The sequence below is a fragment of the Periplaneta americana genome, chromosome 5, assembly GCF_040183065.1.
Source record: "Periplaneta americana isolate PAMFEO1 chromosome 5, P.americana_PAMFEO1_priV1, whole genome shotgun sequence".
Classification (NCBI taxonomy): domain Eukaryota; kingdom Metazoa; phylum Arthropoda; class Insecta; order Blattodea; family Blattidae; genus Periplaneta; species Periplaneta americana.
In genome coordinates this window covers 109,336,726-109,353,952 of record NC_091121.1, presented here as the reverse complement: position 1 = coordinate 109,353,952, position 17,227 = coordinate 109,336,726, and the positions used below count along the sequence as shown (strand labels likewise).

Sequence of the window (17,227 nt, the reverse complement as noted above, 5' to 3'; positions counted from 1 at the left end):
AGAATGCATACAACAGGCATGGCAAACAGATACCAGCATGGAGACTATAACAAATACCTATGTCAATTTCGACATACTTTTATGCATGGCAAAATACTGATACTGGAAAGAAAATACATCATGCACAAGACTAAATTTTTTAGTCTTAACATTAAACGAATGATGATGAAACTGCGTTTTCACATAAATAGGCTATCAGGTTTTATGACGACTTAAAAACCGCAGCAAAATAGAGAACATTATAATTGAACATTTACAAAAAAAGATTTTAAATTTAGAAGTCATACAAAACTATAGTATGAAATAGATTCTTAATATCATTTAAATAATTACTGGTAGTGAAAATTCCAATGTGCCATATTACTACTACCTGACCACATTAACTTCAAACCCAGTAAAGGGAGGACAGCAGTTCTAGTAAGAATATTCCACCTACCTCTACACCGCACACTAGTACAAGCAAGTGAGAGGAAATCTTTAACATTAGCAGACACACTCTCAGCATAGCTCTGCCCGCCCCCAACTCCTAGTAGTTCACATATCACATTCAAAATTAATGTGGTCAGGTAGTATCAAAATGGTAGGGCTATGTATAACTTTTTGATCATATACATAACAAGAAACCATAATCAATTATTAGACATAAGTAGTCATCTTTCTATACGGCCCTAGAATTTTAACCATAATAATTCACCATCTAATAACAAAAGGTACAAGCACTGACAATGGAAATCTTCAATATTAATAATTAAATTCCAACAGTCTTATACAAATGTACGATATATGCTGAAATTCCAATAATCTTATACAAGTGTACATGCTGCGTAGTATTATTATACAAATGCATATGCAGTTTTCAAAAATACGGTAATGTGGTCCACATTTAATGATGAATATATAAACAAAGTGCCCTTAAATCTTACATTAAAATATCTTCAAACCCTTAAAACTTTCGGTTAAATTACGCATATTCTGTAAAAAATTAACGATTCACACCAAAATGTTACAAAATTTAAAATAAAACAAATGAACAATACTCTAAAATGATCCCTTGCCCTTTCTATATTAGCCTATATTAGATACTTTTCAACGCAACATATTTTAGTTGTAACAATTTTTGTCGTAATAGATACAAAATTTAAGTCTCTATGAAGTTAAGTACCATAAACTTAAATTTGTGCTTGTTGCCAAATCCATAACAATTAAACATTTTATGTGTAGTCATGAAAGTTACAGTAAAACTATGTTAAGAGTTGTTTCATCTTACAGGAGTGATACTGTGAACTATTACTATGACACTCAAACTTAGCACCCTCGTTATTCCCCAACAAGCATTTGAAGTTTTGAACAACAAATATTTAATTTAACGTTAAATGCAAATAATGTACAATCACCTTCATCTCTTTGCAGTAAAACAAAAATATTGACACTTTTCTCCATTTATTTCCTTTTACAATTTCTAATATTCACACTGCAGCTGCTGTAGATTATCAGAAAAATTACGTCAGCAGATAGCACATTTCTTCCGAGGTTTTGTTTTTCAAAGAAGCTGGTCTGTGGTATGCTTTCATTTCACAATCCAGGCTGGTTCACATTTGTTCCATTACAAGAGTCTTCAATATTTTTTTCTTCTATGTCTACTGAATCTTGGTTTTCTTCTTTACATTGTTCACTCACTATCATATTATCCGAACACACCATACTAATTTGTGATGTGTTGAAGTCAATACTTCTTTCACAATCCATTTTTCCTACAGCACGGACTTGTCTCATACGTAACTTGTTTTTCTCCCTACGTCTTTCAGCTTCTATATTATTTTCCAAAGCTCTTACTTGCCTCATTCGTAACTTGTTCCTTTCTCTACGTCTATCGGCATCATCCTCATTTTCTAAAGCACGAACTTGTCTCATCCTTAACTTATTTCGTTCCTTGCGTATGGTAATGTCAGCCCTTTCTGCTAAATGAATATGTGACTGCCAATGAATTCGATTTTTCCGTTGTCGTAAACTTCTGAAAACAAACAAAAAAAAAAGCTAATTTAATTATACAAAACTTCATTACTGTTGGTCAATGTCATTGCTCTAATAATCCGTTTAACTTACGTATATGTACAGACCAGAAACAAAATTTGGGCCACCTGAATTTTGTTTCTGAGTCTGTACAAATTGTACTCTTCCTTTAGTTTTGTGATAATATTCATATGTATTCAGTAAATAATAATAATAATAATAATAATAATAATAATAGCCTATTAGTAATAATACATAATTACTAAATGAGAATAAGTGGTTTTCGTGATTCTAACGCCCATCTGTCCATCCCATAGTGCCAAAGTTATTCAAATGATTTTATTCATATTTATGAATAGACTACAGTCAAATCTCCATATAACAATTATCGTTATAATGATAAACCCTTCTATTGCGATTAAGAATATAGCTTCCAGCATAAAATGTATTCCTTCAATGTAAAAACTCTCCCAATATAACAATATCCTCTATTGCGATATATCTCTATTGAACGACACACTTTAATAGTCCCCAGTGTAGTATTTTCTCCTCAACTACAATAAAGCCTGGTAAAATTAAATGTTTGTCGCTAAGCGATACAGTATTAGAGGTGTCCCAGAAAAGTATTTAGTGTCAATTTTCGCAAAGAGACCTCTGAAACAAACTGACATAAGTGATTTCTTTCAAAAAAATGTGGGACAGTACAATGGGAAGCGTGTGAATCACTTCAACAGTTCCTACCTAGTGTTATTGGTGTTCCAGAAGAGTATTTAGTGTCTTTGGATGTAATAAGATCTTTGTGTGTGTCAACTTTCGTGAAGAGAGCTCTGAAACAGACATAAGTGATTTCTTTAAAAAATGTAGGATATCCTTTATCACCTATCCTGTTCAACATCTACTTGAAGGATTTAGTGAAGTACTGTTTTCAGAACATTGGAGTGGTGATAGTAGGAGGAGGAAAAATAAAGTGCATAAGATTTGCTGATGATATGACGCTGTTAGCAGAAGAGGAAATTTTACTAAGGGATATGTTTACTTACTTATGGCTTTTAGAGAACCGCAGGTTCATTGCCACTCTCACATAAGTCCATAATTGACGTCCTATTAATAAAACAACTGTCGGACGAAGATACTGTTGTCCTAAACGTAATAGCAGGAAACTTAAGGGTTCTTATCGCAAGTATGTATTTAGATATAAACAATGAATTGGATTTGAGCTTGGAGAAAATGAAGTCAATACTACATCACGCTAAAGGAAGGAGAGTCCTAATAGCCATGGATAGCAGTTGTAGATCCACATCCTGGCACGACACACTGACAAACACAAGAGGCAGAATTCTTGAAGAATTTCTCATGGGAAATCAGAGCATGTTGTCAATGAAGAGAGTGAAATGACTACCTTTTGGACTAGAAGAGGATCCAGCAATGTTGATTTAACAATAGCCAACAACCAATTGCTAAGAGAAGTTTGTGAGTGGGAAATTAGTAGTGAAGAAAGCTGCTCCGACCATAGGATCATCAAATATTCCATAGGTCTGAAGAAAAACAACTACCATGTTATAGACTGTAATCACCAAGGAGTGAAATATATAGTCAAAGAACACAACTACAAGAAATTTCATGAAAATCTGCTTCGATGGACAGTGATAAAATTTAATCACCCAAACTGGGAACAACAGGCAGAAGAACTTGACAGCATACTATCATCTCATGTAGCTAAAGAAACTGACATTGAAAGTTGCATTGAAATATTTCACGAGGCTTTGAAAGCAGCTTGCAACCGGTCATTTAGGATTAAGCTGGGCTCAAGAAAGACATCAGGAACTAAATTTGTCCCTTGGTGGACAGATGACCTTGCCTTAAGACGGAGGTACCAAAGAACAAGAAACAATGAAGAATTGAGGGAACAACGTAAAATACAGTATATCGGGGGGAAAACAATGTATGAAGCAACAATCAAAAAGGAAAAGTTAAATTCCTGGAAGGAATTCTGCAATATGACTTCATCAGCTAACCCATGGAACGAAGTATACAAATTAGCAACCGGAAAAAGAAGCAACAAGACAACAATGACAACACTTCGCAAGCCTGATGGATCTCTAACAGCTGACATACGTGAAACAATTGAGTACATGTTGGAGTATTCCACACCAGAAGACAGCGAGCAACAAGAAACTGAATACCACAAGCAAATAAGAACACAGTCTCAGAAACCTATAGATACGATCAATGACAAAGGTTTTACCTTAGATGAAGTCAGAAATGCAGTTGAAAATATGGAAAAAAAAGAAAGCGCCAGGGGAAGACGGGATTACCTGTGAGATTTTTTAACAAACTTTCAAAATATTTCCTAGACTCATAACGACTCTGTACGACGAGTGCTTACAAAGAGCAGTTTTTCCTAAGATATGGAAAAGGGCGAAAATGGTTCCAATTATAAAACCTGGAAAAGAGAACAGTTTGGAACCATCAAAATTCCGACCTATAAGTCTTCTCAATATCGGCGCAAGGATACTAGAAAAAGTACTAGTAAACAGAATAAATCATCATGTATTCTCTCATGATCTGATGAACAGCAATCAGTATGGCTTCACACCACAGAGAAGCATAATAGATGCTGCAATGGCAGTGAAGGACTTCATAGAAGAAAGCCTAAAAGCAAGAGAAATTGCAGTCGTCGTAAGCCTAGATGTTAAAGGTGCTTTCGATTCCGCATGGTGGCATAGTATCCTATATTCTCTTAAAGAACTTAGATGCCCAAGAAATCTATAAAATTAGAAAGAGAAGCTAGTAAAGGCTACCCACAAGGATCGTGTATTGGGTCGACTCTGTGGAATATTTTATATAATTCCTTATTGAACCTTAACTTCATGAAACGAACAAAAGCGGTAGCGTTCGTAGATGATTTAATATTAATAATCAAGACAGACAATGTAGTTGAAGCAGAAAATTACACGAATATAGAAATAAAAAAAAATAGCTACATGGGCTGAAAGAACAAAGATAATCTTCAATGAAGAGAAATCTAAGATAATGTTAATATCGAGAAGGAAAAAAAAGAAATCAACATCTACCTAAACAACAAATGGCTGGAACAAATCACGAAGATGAAGTATTTAGGAATAATCCTCGATGACAAGTTTAAATTCAGTGAACATGTAAACTACGCAGTTGAAAGATGTGCTAAATTAATCCATACTTTATCCAGATCGGCCAAAATAACTTGGGGACTGCAACATAAAGCTCTGAAGACGATATATAAGGGAGCCATACTACCTCTCTTGCTATACGGAGCACCAGTATGGGCTGAAGCGATGAAGTACGATTCTAACAAAGTGAAATATACTAGAGTCCAAAGACTAATCAACATAAGAATATCAAAAGCCTTTCGCACAACATCTACCGAAGCTCTGTGTATGCTGTCAGGAATAACTCCCATTACCATAAAAATTGAGGAGTCACTTAAATTATACAACATAATGAAAGGAAGAGAAAACCAAACTTATACCATAGACCGAGAAGTGGAAATCAGAAACTGGTCTCACCCAGCAGACGCTGTCAAGATCAACGAGGGATCAGAAGATAAGGACTATACCCTTCAAATATTCACGGATGGGAGTAAGAGTGAGAATGGAGTTGGAGCAGGTATCGCCATCTTCGTTGGAAATGAACTCACCAACCAATTAAAATTAAAGCTACATTATAGGTGTTCCAACAATCAAGCCGAGCAGGTAGCAATCATTAAAGCACTGGAAGCAATAGAAACAATTGACATCAGGGACAACAGACCACGCACAGCAGCAATTCTCACAGACAGCAGAATAACAATAGACTCCTTAAAGAACAATCACAACCACAAATATCTTATAGAAGAAATCAGGAAGAAAGTCTTAATTTTGGAGAAAGTAAACTGGACGATAGAATTCTTCTGGATCAAGGCCCACGTCGGAACATACGGTAATGAACTTGCGGATTGACTAGCGAAGGCAGCGTCACAAAACAAGGATGCAGCAGTATGTTTTGACAAAATTCCAAAAAGTATAATTCAAAGTGAAATAGAAGAAGAAGGAAAACTAAAATGGCAAAAATAATGGGACGGCACCACAAAGGCAGCGATAACAAAATCCTACTTTCCTAATGTAAAAGAGAGGCTTAAGATGGAATTAAATATTACTGCCATCTTCACGTCAATGGTGACAGGATACGGGATGAATAGAGCCTACCTCCATCGATTCAAGATAATGGAGAGTGCAACATATCCGTGTAATAGTGGAAGTCAGACTATAGATCACTTGCTATATGATTGCACAATATTAAGAAAACAAAGGGAAATTCTAAGAAACAGCATTTCGAAGACAGTAAGTTGGCCACCTACCAAATACCAGCTTATAAAATTACATCTTCAACCATTCATCACTTTCATCAATTCAATAGATTTTGAAGAATTGTAGGAATGCATTTATTGCTAGATTACACATATTTATCATTCAACTTTTATAAAATTAACTATTTGTTTAAAAAACTCACAATTGCAATATATTCCAATCATGTATATATAGATTCTTTTCTTTTTATTTAGGTTAAGCCATATATATTTATTTGTATTAATTCTGTATCTTGCTTAGGTATGATCAATGTATCCAAATGTATATTTATCGTAGGAAACAGAAAATCTAAAACATGTAGTATTACTCTGTAATGGAGCATGTTGTTCAAAAAAAAAAAAAAAAAACATAAGTCCACTAAGTCCACTATCGGTCCCTATCCTGAGCAAGATTAATCCAGTCTCTACCGTCATATCCCCTTGCCCTTAAATCCATTTTAATATTATCCTCCCATCTATGTTTCGGCTTCCCCAAAGCTCTTTTTCCCTCCAGTTTCCCAACTATCACTCTATATGCATTTCTGGATTTGCCCATACGTGCTACATGCCTTGCTCATGTCAGATGTCTGGTTTCTAATTAACTTTCTCTCATTCACTATTCCTTCCAGTGCATCCTTCAGTAGGCAGTTTTTTCTCAGCCAGTGACCCAACCAATTCCTTTTTCTCTTCTTGATCAGTTTCAACATCATTCTTTCTTCAGCCACTCTTTCCAACACAGCTTCATTTCTTATTCTGTCTGTCTGTTTCACACATTCCATTCTTCTCCATATCCATTTCACACATTCCATTCTTCTCCATATCCACATTTCAAATGCTTCTAGTCGTTTCTCTTCACTTCGTTGTAATGTCCATGTTTCTGCCCCATACAATGCCATGCTTCACACGAAGCACTTCACTAGTCTCTTCCTTAGTTATTTTTCCAGAGGTCCGCAAAAGATGCTCCTTTTTCTCGTAAAAGCTTCTTTTCCATTGCTATCCTCATGTTGCTACTTATAGTACATCCCAAGTATTTGAAGCTGTCCACTTTTTACATGGGGTCCGAACAATTCATCCCCAAAAATCCATTCCACAACTAACTCAGTCACAAAACAAATTTGTTCCCGGACAATTCGGTCTCATAACAAATTCGTGCTCGGACTATTCAGTAATTTAACAAATTCTATTTGGTCCTGACTTCATATTTGGACTGGATACGTAGCAACAATGTCTTTGAAGAAACAATGTTGAATGTTGTAGATAAAACAAGTCAATTTAGATATTGAGGGGGAAGTTTAAAACCAGTGTTCATTGCATTTTTCACCCTCTCCTTCATCCCTACTGTCCTTTGAAATTTCAAATGACACCCCTATATATTTTTATACTTAACTTTGAATGTCCTGATCATCCAACTGCCTTCGCTTTCCTCAGCCACCTTCAAGTGGAAGTCGCAGAAATCAACATTAAAATTAACTGGGCAGAGGATGGCCATTCACTCACCAAAAAAAGAAGAAAGTACATGTTCACAGAAGCACGCATAGACAGGGTGATTGGACGATATCCCACCTATAAAGAAGACGATGATGTGTTGTCCTACCTGCTGGCCATTGGATACAATATTGCTGGCAACCTTTGAAGTATGTAATCAAATAATTGGAAACAAAGTGCAATTATGTAAAATAATTAAGTTATTTAAAATATGTAATTGGGAACAATAACCCTTGGTACGCAGTGTCTTTGGAACCAACTGAGACCAGAAGGTTTGAGAACCAATTTCAAACTTGGACCAAAAGTTTTGGGAATCAATTTCATCTGGGACTAAACATTTTGGGAACCAGTTTCCTGGACTCAATTGTCCAGGGATGTAAAGTCATGGACGAATTGTTCTAGATCCTGTTACACTGCCTCATTTAGTATTTGTACGTTTATCTTCTTTATTTTTCTTCTAACAACCATGGTCTTCACCTTGTTTGCATTTATCTTCATCTAATACTGCTCACAGATGTCATTTAGCTGACAGTAGCATATATAGCAATATATGACTTTAAATATGTAGAAGTAAAAAAAAAACACACACAGCAAAATTAATTAAAAACTCAAATTGGCTGGTAATTGGAGACAATGATCATTTTTTCCCCCAATAACTATCCACCTATTCTTCTTGGGTCTTCTTGGTAGCTGCTAAGATGTGGAAAATCCATATTGTTGCTCTGGTTGCAGAGAATACAAACTATATCTGGTGCAGATGTTTGGCCAGTCATGAACTGTACCTTGACAGAATCTTGCAACTGCTACAGTAGTCTTCAGAGCCAATCTGGAACAGACTTTATTTCATTTTTCCAGTGACATTCTTTTATTTTATTTTCCAGAAACTGGAAATGAGCAATGGTAAACTCACTTGCACGTGGTGCACTCCAGAGCAGTGTATATTAGAGAGTACCGCATTCTCGGCGATGGCAGCCATATTTACTCCTTGCTAGACACAGAAGCATAAGCAGTAATGCTAGAAGGAAGGCCATTAAAGACGATACCATACATGTTGTTGTGGTTTATTGAATACAGGAGAGAAGATTTAATAAATATTATTGTCATAATGACATGGCTCATTAAAGATAACACTTTATTATTTATGTTATGTCCATTTCAATAGGAATAACATCAGCAATTTTCTACTGCAATTCTCATACCAACACTTCCACTGCCACATTTAGCAGATTGTTGTAGTGCATTTGCTATAACAGACAATTTTCTTAACAATAAATATATTCTAGTCCTAAAATACAGTGATAAGACTTTTTCAAAAATATTATGACAAGTTGGGAATGTATGAGTTGAAGTGTTAATGAATAAAGACTTCAAATCCTTTAGTATCAACTCATTTTCTACCAACGTTTCACATTTTCCTGCATTTAGAATTATATCAAACACGAATTTACAGGGGTATACAAGTGACATTTCCTTGTATTCGACTTGAGAATCACTAATGTGCTAACAAAATTTATAGATTCATTCCTGTTATCAGTTATTAGAGATGAAAAACAGTTTTCACAAATACTATATAACTTATTTTGTTTTATTTTGAACAAAACTGATCCCAACAAATAGTAAAGAGCTTGTTGTTCACTCAAGTCAATATTTATATTTTCAGTTAAATTACAATTTAGTCTATATCAATTTCCTGTAGCTCACATTCATATTCACTAGACTTATATAAATGTACCTACAAACTCAACTAATTGTTCAGAATCGCAAACTGCGTAATTTCCATGCTTCGTTTTTTTGAGAAAAACTGAGAAATCATAATGCAGTTTTGAATTATTTTGCATCCGGGATTGGATTTATGGAACGGACAGCAGAAAATAAATTTTCTAACGCATTCTGCGTGCATCTATCTAGCATAAGATATTTGAAGATCTCTTTATTAAGACAACTTTCTTGAAAATCAAGAACTGTTTCTGTTACCAATATTATACCAGTTTGGAATGGTTTCAAACGTCCGCTTTTGCCCACCTTGATATTTTCAATTATGTCATTACTTACGGCTTTTAAGGAACCCAGAGGTTCATTGCCGCCCTCACATAAGCCTGCCATCGGTCCCTATCCTGTGCAAGATTACTCCAGTCTCTATCATTATAACCCACCTCCCTCAAATCCATTTTAATATTATCCTCTCATCTACATCTCGGACTTCCCAAAGGTCTTTTTACCTCCGGCTTCCCAACTAACACTCTATATGCGTTTCTGGATTCGCCCATATGTGCTACATGCCCTGCCCCTCTCAGACGCTGGATTTAATGTTCCTAATTATGTCAGGTGAAGAATACACTGCGTGCAGTTCTGCATTGTGTAACTTTCTCCATTCTCCTGTAGCTTCATCCCTCTTAGCCATAAATATTTTCCTAATTACCTTATTCTCAAACACTCTTAATTTCTGTTCCTCTCTCAATGTGAGAGTCCAAGTTTCACAACCATAAAGAACAACCAGTAATATAACTGTTTTATAAATTTTAACTTTCAGATTTTTTGATAGCAGACTAGATGTCAAAATCTTCTCAACTGAATAATAACAAGCATTCCCATATTTATTCTGCGTTTTATTTCCTCCCGAGTGTCACTTATATTTGTTACTGATGCTCCAAGGTATATGAATTTTTCTACCTCTTCGAAGGATAAATTTATAATTTTTATATTTCCATTCCGTATAATATTCTGGTCACGAGACATAATCATACTTTGTCTTTTCGGGACTTACTTCCAAACCTATCGCTTTACTTGCTTCAAGTAAAATTCCCGTGTTTTCCCTAATAGTTCGTGGATTTTCTCCTAGCATATTCACGTCATCCGCATAGACAAGAAGCTTATGTAACCCGTTCAATCCAAACCCTGTCTGTTATCCTGAACTTTCCTAATGGCATATTCTAGAGCAAAGTTAAGAAGTAAAGGTGATAGTGCATCCCCTTGCTTTAGCGCGCAGTGAAAATATTATGTCGTTGAGAAAATTAATCATTGAAGTATATTCCTCTCCTTGTTTGTGAGTTAATGCTCATTTTGTACAATGACAATTGATTACACATTGATTAACTGCACAACAACATGGCATTCTTCAAGATAACAATGGAATATCACACTAGAAACCTGTGTTCCTACGCAAGTCTTGCATTGTACTGTCTCTCCGCAGGAGTAAATATGGCTGCAGCATCGGCATTTATCGGATCAAAAGAATGCAGTACTCTCCAATATACACTGCTCTGGTGCACCCTAGAAATATTTTTCATAATGCCTAAGTACTTCACCACTTTTTGAGGTAGACATTAACAATGACCTCCATGAAGTAAATTATTATGGGAAAACAGATTTGTAAGGCTACTATTGTTAGACATTTTAATAGAGCATATTTTTTTGGAAAGTTTTGGTCATATTTGCATATTTTGGAGACTTTGCCTTTAGCTCATAATTTCATAAAAATGCTAGCCCTAATAATCACGACTAGATACGTCTTCATATAGGCCTACCTACTTCTCAACTTGAGCTGATATAAAATGGGAACGACTCTAGAATACAGGTAAGTACAGTAGTTGAAAACCATGTCATAATGTTGCGAGAAATCAAGGCAACTGTACAGAGAAGTTTGTGAAGCAATAATTCTAGGGAAAATATTTCATTAATTTGTGTGTGTCTGTGCAAGAAAAAGTACAATTATTTGGTCCAAGGAAAATGCTCGTCTTTATTTGCTGATGAAATTCATTTCTCATTTTAACTACACTCCGAAGCTAGTTAAAGTCTTTGGTTCAGGGATAATTATTTGGAATACATTGCATAGCCAGCTTTACTGATCTTCACTTGTTTCTCCTCTCCTTTGTTTCAGGCTCGACATGCTGCTATAGTCACTAAAGCTGGAAATGTTTTCTTGCCTGTAGTACCAGTATTGAGTTTAACACCTTCTTAAATGTTAAAAGAAATAAAACTGAATTCAACTTAAATACAAAATTTGGTAACGCTTGCAAAGCCAGTTCTTACAACATTAAAATCAGTGCTTTTCTTCTGGTGAAAATGTGATGGAACTCTGTGTAGAATATATTACAATGCATTGGAAATCAAGACCTAAGCGGAGTTCAAAGAAAAATTAATTACTAACTTCTCGGTTTCATGATGAAAAATACAAAAAGGTACCAGAACGCAGATCCGGCGCATTCCTCCAGAAAGAAGCACTAATTAAAATAATTATTTACCTTCTATCCGCTGTCACAGAAAGAAGCTCCAAGCCTTCGTGCCAGACTTGCATTTCAATCACAAAGAAGTGCTGTGTATCTCCCAGTATTCAGTTTTTCAGAGTATAACTGTTAGGTGCATAAATTGTTATACTTAGGCCTATTACAGAGGACGTTTGATGCAGCATCAATAATATGTTTGATGAACCTTAAACATAAAATTGCAACCAAAGCAAAGTCCATACTATGGGGGGAGGATCAAAACATCAGACTATTGTATATAACATTAAGTCCCAAATTCAAACTACGGTGAAACTAGCACTGAGGCAGTTCCGGTGATTTCGAAAGTGAAAATCGTTAAATTTATAAGATTTTTTTTTTTTTTTTGGTGGATACAGTTTTTCGTATACGCAAGGCATAATAAAAGCCTAAAGTAACCAAACTTAACCTGTCACAGATTCGTATATGCAAGCAGAGAACGACACTACCTCAGCGCAAGTTTAGTTGAAACGTCAACATCACCCCATACTAGACACGGGAAAGAAAACGTACTTAAATCATTGAAACCTTTTCACATTCCTCGGCCTCATGTCACTTAAATAGCCTTTCAGTTAACCCAATAACCTTGTCACATACCTCAGCCTCGTTCTCTTACCTAACCCTCGTTTAACCCATAACGAAACTCAAGTAAGACGTCAGTCCCGTGTGTGGTGTGGGGAGATATCAAAGATTGACTCAAAAGTCAAACAACTTGTTTCAAAATTGATAACGGCTCACCTAATTTTAAATAATATCAATGAATAGTAAGTCTGCATGATCCATACACGAACATTTCGCTTGCACTAAGTTTTAGTGTTTTCTTTCTGGTCTTTTATTGCGATCATTCCTAACTTCTCTGTATTCTTATTCTAGATCTAAACAATAAGAAATGTCTAATTCAATTTGGTTCAATATGAGTACTAGAAGTTGGAAAATCGTAGTTTAGCATGCCTTATTATGACAACTGCGAAATCAGCTGTGATAGACAGGGTTGCCAAGAGCGAAACTTTGAATTTCCCTCCTAAGCTAATAAAATTGTCCTTTTTGATTACAGAATTTCCTCAACTCCACTACATTCAACAACCACAATATTGAACAGTTAGCGGATCACATAGCAGTGGGCCACCCAAGCATTCCATCAAAAAGACAACTCCTCCTCACCTCACTTGCTCCTCGACACACACACACACATATATATATATATATATATATATATATATATATATATATATATATATATATATATAACGACACAAAAGTAATCAACCGGTAATGAAATATTTTGCACCAAGATAAAACTGTCTCCTTATTGCACAGTTTTTCAGGAAGAACTCCTAGCAATTAATGAAGCTATGAAATGGTGCATTAAGAACGAAAACACAGCGCGCAAATTTAGTGACTCCCAAGCTGCCCTTCACTGCATCGCTGACAAGTACAACCGTCACCCATTGGCGATAGAGGCAAGGGAATTACTTCAAAAGTACGCACACACATATGCCTCACTTGGGTCCGTGGACACAATGGTGTAAGAGGAAATGAAAGAGCTGATGAGCTAGCGAAAGCAGCAGCGAAACTCCGACCTCCACTTTACAACCGATATCATTTATCAAGAAACAAATAAGACAACAGACTCATCAAAACTGGAATACTAGATGGACGACAAGCACAACCGGATCACTAACAAGAGACACCTAGTTCCCAACAATCCACGACCGACTCAAAACCTACTTTCGTAACAACGCAGTTTCTTTCTGGACATTGGAAATTTGAAACTTGGTTCGACAGATTCAACATTCCAGCAGACATCGACTCTACTTGCTCCTGCCGCGAAGACGTTAACAGTGCGAAACACCTTCTATTTGATTGCCCCATTATTGAAGTAAAGAGATTTCAACTAAAGATACATCTCCTGGCCTGGAACACCTACAGTACCGAGTACAGGACTCCACTATGTGAAGTGATCAAAAAACCCTGCTGCTACAGAGAATTTATAGATTTGTTAAACTTCATCTTTAAAAGACTGTAGAGCTATCTTCCATCATTATCTATTTACATAAAATAAGTAACGTAGTATACAGTATAACCAAACTAAAACCCTAGCATACCGCTTGGTAAATTAGGATTCTTTTGCACGGATATTTAATAATATTAATAATACAGAATTTCCTCCCTTGAAATTTCGGCGTCATGATTCGGTTCCGTGAGCCCACGCTGTGAAAACATAGGTTGAAAGTTTTGAATCAACAGGTTCTACCTCAGTCTAGTATATACAGTCACGAAACTCAATACGTAGTAAATATGCAAACATTAGATAGTTGCTCACCACTAGGATCGCTAATATCGCCTCATTACAGGCAATGCAAAATAGTACCGTCACAGTCTATTGTTTCTAGCACCCTCAAAACTCAAGCTTCGTGACTGTATATAGTAGACTGTGGTTCTACCCTGAGCAAGAAGCATCCACGACCAGTGTTGACAATTGAGCAGTTTTCCCCCTAAATCTAGCTTTTTTGGATAATCGTCTCGCGGGTAAAATTATATTATCCCGCTTAGCGGAAATACTAGTGGTTTTTAATCTTTGAAGTTTCTGAAATGAAATTCATATTAGCGTTTTTGTTTTTTGCAAGTTTAATACGGGTGGATTATAACAATCGGACAGTAATAAAATGCAGTGGCGTAGCGTCAATGTAAGCTAAAAAGCTTAGCTTCCCCAGTTAATAATAATTTCATAATAAACCTCCAGTTTATGGACAACATTATTTATTAATTTTAATATAATTTATATTTACGCGTTAAATATTGTGATGCGGCAGCTCAGGATGATTTCTGATGCAGCAGTAAACAAGAAGCCTGCACACACCAGCTTCCAAGCAGACCGGTTTCTTCTGTGTAATCCACCCTGCAGATGTTCCATCCCTTTCTAACTATACTACCCTAGTCGCAAGGCTCGCAAAAAGCTAGGTTTAACATTTAAAATAAGTAGTTTCCGAGTTATCCCTTTTCGTCAGTTGTGTTCAGTTGAAGTGTTAGTGTGCATTGTGGCTGATATAATAAATAATGAGCGAAATAACAGTTCCTGACTAATTTACTTGAATTTTTTAGGTCAATTGTATTATCAAGACTGACTTACGAACAAAAGTGTGATTTAAAAAAGAAATGACAGAGTCCCTTGCTGTCAATGAAGGACACAACCAAAAGACAGACGCATAGTTACGTAATGATACTAATATTGTGATTTCTTTAAGTATGACAGGGAGTGAGCTAATGTTAAGAGATAATGTGTAAACTGTGGAATCATGTACCATTTGAGGTCATGTCTTGTTGGTGTTACTTACGATGTTCCAACCAATCTTCGACTGCTGACTTGACATTGACTACTATTTATTTTAAGACTATTTTTGTAATACGTTTTCTCATATTGCATGAAAGACAACTTGAGTTAGCTTCCCCTGCTCAAAATTTCATGCTACTCCACTGATAAAATGTAAGCGCGACTGCATTCTAATCAAACGTTAAAAATGGAACATCTTCTGCCGCCGTGAACCAGTGCTTCACATGATCAACAAAGACTGTAATAATATATAGAGATTACAGACAGATTAAATTGAATTGCTTAAAGAATATTACTTGTGTAAGACGTGTACCATGACAGTGTTAACTATTACACGATTTATAAATATACTACTTACTTACTTACTGGCTTTTAAGGAACCCGGAGGTTCATTGCCGCCATCGCATATGCCCGCATTTGGTCCCTATCCTGAGCAAGATTAATCCAGTCTCTATCATCATATCCCACCTCCCTCAAATCCATTTTAATATTATGATTTATAAATATACCGGTATAATATCGTTAAACCTTTCTCTGTCTATTTATCCGTAAATAATTTATCAATATCAGCAACGATTTCGTAAAGAGTGGCTGTGTGAAGTGCAACAAAGACAAACACAATTGAATTCTAGAGTGAAGTAGCCAGTTATAGGGACGCATCTTATTGTGTTTTCTTGGTCTAATGCTCAAGTGGAGAGAACATTTAGTATGATGAATGTCGTGAAGTCTACGAAAACGGATGGGGACAAAATTAATGAATACAATTCTGACAATACGGGCAGGACTGGGTCATGTGAACAAGTGTTGCAAGAATTTATTATCAGGTACCACCAGACGTTTTGGAGAAAATAGGTAGGCTACCTTGACTACGTACAGAAATGAAAGTGACTGTCTAGGAATAACTTGCTCTACCCCGGGGACCTCACAGTCACAGCATTATATTCCTGCGTTAGAAGATTCAGATGGAGATGATCCAGAGGAGCTGCTAATTTGAGTGAGTGATTTTTAAACTACATGTTTCTTATCAATATTAATTGCGTGCGTATAAAATTGTCTTACATTGTGTCGAAACGTAAGTTTCATTGACCAGCATCTGCGAAAGTTATACTTGTGCGCTATACCACTTATTTTATTAATATTATTGTCATTATTATTATTAATTCTTGTGCCCCAAATTAAATATGACCAGCAGTCACTGGTTATAAAGTAATATATTAAAAAAGTCGTATTTGGGGAATAAATGCAAACACTTAATATATTTGTGCCAGGAAAAGACATCCGAGTTACATATCGGCTCAATCATGAAGGAAGATAGGGAAAAGAGCAACTCATCTATTGAATCCGCTACAAATTAATTCCGGGACTGGACGTTAATTTCAAGCAATCAATAAGGGACAAACGAAGGAAAATAAGCTTAAAGGCACACCAGAGAGCGTCCTTGCAAGGTTTGATGGGACTTAACATATGCGAGCTCGTGACTCAAAAGCCACCTTTCTCACTTTGATCCCACTGTTCCACTTAGAGACTTATATAGCTAAATTTTGCAGGAGGAAAATTAAAAAATGATCATCACATTAGCAAACATAAAGGAGAGGCAGTCACAACCATCACCGCATCCCACAACAGCTACTGTTCAATCGTAGAGTCTAGGAAGAAAGAAATAGTCAAAGTTCCATTTCCGAAGATAAGTGAATGCCAGGATTTGGAAATCCGAAATATATACGAGTGGATAATAAGTCCGTGTCCCATTTGTTTTAGGACTCATTCTCGACATTCATC

General features: G+C 35.9%; 1 long non-coding RNA gene across 2 annotated transcripts; it reads right to left on the bottom strand.

Annotated features, from left to right (window-relative positions):
* Nucleotides 1-762: 762 nt before the first annotated feature.
* Nucleotides 763-13,101, bottom strand: LOC138700079 (uncharacterized). 2 transcript variants are annotated; one of them, XR_011332179.1, is made up of 4 exons: nt 12,856-13,101; nt 12,100-12,286; nt 2,752-2,837; nt 763-2,011 (listed from the first exon to the last, which is right to left on the bottom strand). It is a non-coding gene; the product is annotated as an uncharacterized lncRNA (long non-coding RNA). The 2 variants fall into 2 exon arrangements; XR_011332178.1 differs by lacking the exon at nt 2,752-2,837.
* Between the last annotated feature and the right edge of the window lie 4,126 nt (nt 13,102-17,227).